Below are 8,229 nucleotides of genomic sequence, written 5' to 3' on the forward strand. Positions count from 1 at the left end.
TCAAGGTAGAACTTAGAGAGTTACGAACACAAGGGTTCGACATTACCACATATGAACGACGATTCACAGAGTTGCGCCTATTGTGTCCGGGAGCGTTCGAAGATGAAGAAGAGAAGATCGACGTGTTTGTAAAAGGGTTACTAGTAAGGATTCAAGAAGATGTGAGTTCACACGAGCCCGCTTCCATACAGAAAGCAAGTCGAATGGCTCATAAACTCATAAATTAGATTGAGGGGAGAATTAAAGAACAGGCGGCTGAAGAAGCCAACACGAAACAACTCAAGAGGAAGTGGGAGGAAAACGACAAGAGTCACCAGTACAACAACAATAACAATTACAACCAGAACCGCAACAACAATCGCAACAATAATCGTAATCCTAACAATAACTACAACAAATATCCCAACAACAACAACAACTACAACAACCGTTTCAATAACAATAACAATCCCAATAACAACCTCAATAACAACAAACAACAGAAACAACCATGCTTCAGGTGTGAAGAGTACCATCTGAATGCGTTTTGCACAACAGTTTGCACCAAGTGTAAGAGAAGTGGTCATGGCATGGCAAAATGTGAGGTTTACGGACCAAAGAACAACAAAAATAAAGAAACAAATAAGGTCGGAACAAATAATGCCGACGTAGTTTGTTATAAATGTGGAAAACCGGGCCACATTATTAGAAATTACCCAAACCAAGGGAATACTAATGGGCAAGGCCGCGGAAGAGTTTTCAATATTAATTCGGCAGAAGCGCACGAAGACCCGGAGCTTGTTACGGGTACGTTTCTTATTGACAATACATCTGCTTATGTTTTATTTGATTCGGGTGCGGATAGAAGCTATATGAGTAGAGATTTTTGTGCTAAATTAAGTTGTCCACTGACACCTTTGGATAATAAATTTTTACTCGAATTAGCAAACGGTAAATTAATTACAACAGATAATATATGTCGGAATCGAGAAATTAAGCTGGTTAGTGAAACATTTAAGATTGATTTGATAGCAGTAGAGTTAGGAAGTTTTGATGTGATAATTGACATGGACTGGTTGAAAAAGGTGAGAGCAGAGATTGTATATTACAAAAATGCAATTCACATTGTACGAGAAAAAGGAAAACCCTTAATGGTGTACGGAGAAAAGAATAACGCGAAATTAAATCTTATTAGTAGTATGAAGGCACAAAAACTAATAAGAAAAGGTTGTTACGTCATTCTAGCACACATCGAGGAAGTTAAACCTGAAGAAAAGAACATCAGTGATGTTTCCGTCGTAAAAGAATTTCCCGATGTATTTTCGAAAGAATTACCGGGATTACCCCCACATCGATCCGTTGAATTTCAAATAGACCTTGTACCAGGAGCTGCACCAATAGCTCGTGCTCCATACCAACTCGCACCCAGCGAAATGAAAGAATTACAAAGTCAGTTACAAGAACTTTTAGAGCGTGGTTTCATTCGACCAAACACATCACAATGAGGAGCTCCTGTTTTATTTGTTAAGAAGAAGGATGATACATTTAGGTTGTGTATCAACTACCGAGAGTTGAACAAACTTACCATCAAGAACCGCTACCCACTACCGAGAATCGACGACTTATTTGATCAACTACAAGGCTCATCGGTTTATTCGAAGATTGATTTATGTTCTGGGTATCATCAAATGCGGGTGAAGGAGGATGATATTCTAAAGACTGCTTTTAGGACGCGTTACGGTTATTACGAGTTTATGGTTATGCCATTTTAGTTGACTAACGCACCCGCTGTGTTCATGAACCTCATAAACCGAGTGTGTGGACCATACCTTGACAAGTTTGTCATTGTTTTCATCGATGACATACTTATTTACTCAAAGAATGACCAGGAGCACGAAGAACATTTGAGAAAAGTGCTAGAGTTGTTAAGGAGAGAAAAACTGTACGCTAAGTTTTCAAAGTGTGCATTTTGGTTGGAAGAAGTTCAATTCCTCGGTCATATAGTGAACAAAGAAGGTATTCAGGTGGATCCAGTAAAGATTGAAACTGTTGAAAAGTGGGAAACCCCGAAAACTACGAAGCATATATTCCAATTTTTAGGATTAGCTGGTTACTACAGAAGGTTCATCCAAGATTTTTCCAGAATAGCAAAACCCTTGAATGCATTAACGCATAAAGGGAGGAAATTTGAATGGAAGGATGAACAAGAGAAAGCGTTTCAATTGTTAAAGAAAAAGTTAACTACGGCACCTATATTGTCATTACCTGAAGAGAATGATGATTTTGTGATATATTGTGACACCTCAAAGCAAGGTCTCGGTTGTGTATTAATGCAATGAACGAAGGTAATTGCTTATGCGTCTAGACAATTGAAGATTCACGAGCAGAATTATACGATGCATGCTTTAGAATTAGGCGCAGTTGTTTTGCATTAAAGACTTGAAGGCACTACTTATGGGGTCAAAAGTATTATATATACCGACCACAAAAGTCTTCAACACATATTTAATCAGAAACAACTGACCATGAGGCAGCGCAGGTGGATTGAATTGTTGAATGATTATGACTTTGAGATTCGTTACCACCCGGGGAAGGCAAATGTGGTAGCCGACGCCTTGAGCAAAAAGGACAGAGAATCCATTCGAGTAAAAGCTATGAATATAATGATTCACAATAACCTTACTACTCAAATAAAGGAGGCGTAACAGGGAGTTTTAAAAGAAGAAAATTTAAAGGATGAAATACCCAAAGGATCGGAGAAGCATCTTAATATTCGGGAAGACGGAACACGGTATAGGGCTGAAAGAATTTGGGTACCAAAATTTGGAGATATGAGAGAAATGGTACTTAGAGAAGCTCATAAAATCAGATACTCAATACATCCTGGAACGGGGAAGATGTACAAGGATCTCAAGAAACATTTTTGGTGGCCGAGTATGAAAGCCGATGTTGCTAAATATGTAGGAGAATGTTTGATGTATTCTAAGGTCAAAGCTGAGCATCAGAAACCATCAGGTCTACTTCAACAACCCGAAATCCCGGAATGAAAATGGGAAAACATTACCATGGATTTCATCACTAAATTGCCAAGGACTGCAAGTGGTTTTGATACTATTTGGGTAATAGTTGATCGTCTCATAAAATCAGCACACTTCCTGCCAATAAGAGAAGATAACAAGATGGAGAAGTTAGCACGACTGTATTTGAAGGAATTCGTCTCCAGACATGGAATACCAATCTCTATTATCTCTGATAGGGATGGCAGATTTATTTCAAGATTCTGGCAGACATTACAGCAAGCATTAGGAACTTGATAGTGCTCCAAATGAACATATATTTAGGCACAATATCCTTCCAATATGTAAAGCTTTTAGTTGCAATTGTTCTATTTTTATGTAATATTCGTTTAAATAAATAAGTGCGAAGACAAAAGAAGAAAACGACGATTTGAAGACGCAAATGACCAAAAAGCTCAAATGTACAAGATATAATTCAAGTGGTTCAATTTATTGATGAGAAACGTCTCAAAATTACAAGAGTACGAGACGCAAAACTCAAAATACAAGATATTAAATTGTACGCAAGGACGTTCAAAAATCCGGAACCGGGACATGAACCAACTATCAACGCGCGACGCAACGGAGCTAAAATTACAAGTCAACTATGCACATAAATATAATATAATATATAAATAATTCTTAAAATTATATATATATATATATATATTATATTATATAATAAAACGTCGGCAAAACTAGAAAACAAAAGTAGGTAGCCTGATCCAGCTGGCTATGCGATCGCATGGCCAGGAAGACCATTTTTCATGCGATCGCATGAAGCCAGATTCCTGGCCAGGTCCTATAAATTCAGCATTTTTCAACGAGTAAAACACATTTTTTTCTTTTCCTCCTCTGATCAAATTATATATATTTATATTTATAATTTTAAGTTTAAATTAAGTTTAATAATAATTGGGTTAATGTAAGAAATGTTTTAAGGTTTTGTAAGTCGAAACTCTATCCGTGTAACGCTACGCGATTAATCATCACTGTAAGCTATGTTCTTCCTTTTTAAATTAATGTCTCGTAACTAAGTTATTATTATGCTTATTTGAGCCAAAGTAATCGTGATGTTAGACTAAATGTTAAGATGGGGTTATTAGATTTTGTACCATAATTAAGGTTTGGACAAAGACCGACACTTGCGGACATTGGACTATTGACTATTAATAGATAGGTGGTATTGTCTAATCGAATGACAACTCATTAGAATCTGTCGAACCTATCTTCAAATTAGTTAATCTAATAATTTTTAAAATGATTATGTATGTTCTATTTAGTGACGTTTATACGACATCTTTTACGATCATTTAATTAATTATTCGGGTTGGGTAATTGATTATTCATTCTGATCAAGTGAGTAAATTAATATTCATATCTCATTAAAACAGGGGTGGATTACATACAAGGATAATTGGTGTAATTATTAACAAAGTATTAAAACCTTGTTACAGTTCGAATCCCTAATTAGTTGGAATATTTGACTTCGGAAATAAGGTTAATTTGACGAGCATTTTATAATTATGACCGATGGACTATTATGGACAAAAACCAGATAGGTATCAAATAAACCAGGACAAAGGACAATTAACTCAGGTAACAATTAATTAAAATCAAAACGTCAAACATCATGATTACGGAAGTTTAAATAAGCATAATACTTTTATTTCATATTTCATCGTACCTTTATTTACTGTCATTTTAATTACTGCAATTTACTTTATCGCAATTTAAATTCTGTCATTTTTATTATCGTCATTTATCTTTACGCTTAAAATATAAAATTGACAAACCGGTCATTAAACGTTAAAAACCCCCTTTTATAATAATATTACTATATATAATTATATATATTTTATACAAATATAGTTGTTTAAAATATAGCGTTAAACTTAGCCAGCTCCCTGTGGAACGAACTGGACTTACTAAAAACTACACTATTCTACGATTAGGTACACTGCCTATAAGTGTTGTAGCAAAGTTTACGTATATCCATTCTATAAATAAATAAATAACTTGTGTAAAATTATATCGTATTTCGTAGTAAAAATATAGTATATTTCGTATACACCTCGCATAACATGAAGTATTTTTGGCGCCGCTGCCGGGGAAACTAAAACGCTATATTTTGTTAAAAATATATTTTTGTAAAAATATATTATTTCATATTTCATAAAATTATTTTGTTATTTATTCTAAGTGTTAAAAAAAATTTAAAAAGAAAAAAATTATATATATATATATATATATATATATATATATATATATATATATATATATATATATATATATATATATATATATATATTTAAGATTTTGTCTTTAAAAAGTATTTTTATTTTTAATACAAATTATATTTTATATAAATATTCTATAAATATTTTCTATAATTTAAAATCAAAAAATTAATAAAAATAAAATATATATATAAATATATATAATTAAGTTTGGACCGAGTCAGTTAAGAAGTCCAAAACGTTTTGGAAAATTGGGCCATGCGATCGCATGACCCAGAAGGCAAAACTCATGCGGTCGCATGAGTGAATGTGACAGGCCACAAACCTCAGATGCATTAATTACGTAGGGTTTAATTTTTTTTTATTATTTTTATTATTAGGGTTTATATTAAATATTAATAATTTGTATCTAGTTTTAATTTATATTTTGTAATATTAAGTTTTAATATTATTATTAGATATATAGATTAATACTTTTATAAAATATAATATAATAATAATATTTTTATAAAATTTGTATTTTTATCATTTTATTTTTATTTTGTATCTTTTTTATCATTTATTCGTAGTTTTTAATATTTATCATTCGTAATATTAATTTTGTAGTTATAAATTTGCTGTAGATTTTTAGCTTTAAAGACTTTGCCGTAAAATCCCTTAATAGCTTTTTCTTTAGACTAAGAATTAGGTGCTTTAGAATTTTGCGACGCCATTTTAAAATTTTAGTACCTTTTAAGTAATTGCCGTTTTTCGTTTAGAATTCCTTTTAAGTTTCGACGCGCTACTTTCTTATTATTTTTTGACCTTTTATTTTTCGACATTTTTCGACGCACACTTTTTCTTTCTTATTTCTCGACGCTCTAGTTTTTAGGACATAGAATTTTCTATTTCTTCTCTAAAATTTCAAAACAAAAAATTATTTTAAGCGGTTAAATTGATAGACATCCAAAATTTTCTGGTTCGTAGTAATAGTTGGATTTGTTAGTGGCGAGTTGTGAGCTTCCGATTTAAAGGGTCCTGGCTACCTGCTGTATCTAATGGCTATTCGAAACGTGGGCAAAATCAGAAAAGTCTATTAATTTGATAACTTATATAATTTTTTTATAACTAATAGGATATTCAGTGAATGCACCGAGCAAAACGTTCACCAGCTTTCATACGTTCACCACCTGTAACTCGATTAAGACATCTAGCCAATATTGTCGCCGTTGATTTTTCTTTAGAATCATCATCTAGTCGACCAAGTACTCCAATTCAAATTTCCGATAATCCATTTTTTGAACCCGACCTCACAATTTAGAATTCGGAGGATATTCAGGGACAATTCAGAGATCCTGAACCACTAATCATTCCTCCTGAACCACAAATCACTCATCCAGAGATTGTCGAGGAAGAAACCATTAAATCAGAATCCTCCAGTGATTCGTATTCAACAAATTCAATTATGGAAGTAACAGAACCTCTGAGTATGGAAGACCAAATGAGAGCCACACGCACTGGCCAAGGTCACACCATTATTAAGCCAGACATTAATACGCCAGATTATGAAATCAAAGGACAAATCCTACACATGGTAACTAATTAATGCCAATATAGTGGTACGCCAAAAGAAGATCCAAACGAACATCTTCGAACCTTTAATAGGATTTGTACTCTATTCAAAATCAGAGAAGTTGAGGATGAACAGATCTATCTCATGTTGTTTTCCTGGACTTTAGAGGGAGAAGCCAAAGATTGGTTAGAATCGTTACCTAAAGGGGCGATTGATACATGGGATGTTTTAGTTGAAAATTTTCTTAAACAATTCTTTCCGGCATCTAAAGCCGTGAGACTTCAAGGAGAAATTGTTACATTTGTGCAAAAGCCAAATGAAACATTATATGAGGCATGGACAAGATTCGGAAAATTGTGGAGAGGATGTCCTCAACATGGTTTAGATACTTATCAAATAGTAAAAATATTCTACCAAGGATGCGACGTTGCTACACGAAAAGACATCGACATAACAGCTGGTGGTTCCATTATGAAGAAAACCGCAACTGAAGCTTACAAAATTATTGATAACACAGCATCCCATTCACATGAGTGGCATCAAGAAAAAGATATTTTTCGATCATCTAAAGCGGCTAGAGCCGATTCTAGCCATGACTTTGATTCCGTTTCCCCAAAAATAGATGCTTTGGAGAGACGAATGGAAAAGATGAATAAAGATATTCACGCAATACGAATCAGTTGTGAGCAATGCTGTGGACCACACTTAACGAAAGATTGTCACATTGAACAAACGATGGAACAACGTGAGAATGTTTCCTACATAAACCAAAGGCCGGGAAATAATTATCAAAATAATTATCAACCGCTAAGGCCGAACTTTAATCGAAATCAAAACATTCTTTACAATCCAAATGGACCCAACAATAACTCGTATAACCAACAAGGTCCGAATAGCCTACCAACTCAAAACAACACTTTCAATCAACAAAAACCTATCTTGTATAAACCACCACAACAAACCGAAGAGAAAAAGTCAAATCTGGAAGAAATGATGACAAAGCTAATGGAATCTCAAACACAATTTATTACATCTCAAACCCAAACCAATGAGAGGTTTGATCAGTCATTAAGAACTCAACAAGCTTCCATTTTGAATCTAGAAAAATGTGTAGGTACTCTTGCTAGCATGATGAGTGAGAGGGAACAAGGAAAGCTATCGAGTAATACTGAAGTAAATATTCGAAATGAGAATGTTAATATGGTGTCAACAAATTCTGAAAAACCATCATCAGAAGATGGGAAGGTTTTTGATGTGAGTAACAATGAAGAAGTTACAACACCACCACCACCCGAGTATGTAAAGCCAGTGGTGGCACCATACAGACCACCCATCCCGTTTCCAAGAAAAGGAGTTGAGTATGAGCAAGTGATAGGTAATAAAGTTTGTGATACCTCTGGAA

At 33.9% G+C, this 8,229-nt stretch overlaps 1 non-coding gene across 1 annotated transcript; it reads right to left on the reverse strand.

The window, feature by feature from the left end:
- Window positions 1-7,103: 7,103 nt before the first annotated feature.
- On the reverse strand, window positions 7,104-7,210 carry LOC139894845 (small nucleolar RNA R71). Its single transcript, XR_011775325.1, has one exon. It is a non-coding gene; the product is annotated as a small nucleolar RNA R71 (small nucleolar RNA).
- Window positions 7,211-8,229: the final 1,019 nt, after the last annotated feature.

Source organism: Rutidosis leptorrhynchoides, chromosome 2 (assembly GCF_046630445.1).
Source record: "Rutidosis leptorrhynchoides isolate AG116_Rl617_1_P2 chromosome 2, CSIRO_AGI_Rlap_v1, whole genome shotgun sequence".
Lineage (NCBI taxonomy): Eukaryota > Viridiplantae > Streptophyta > Magnoliopsida > Asterales > Asteraceae > Rutidosis > Rutidosis leptorrhynchoides.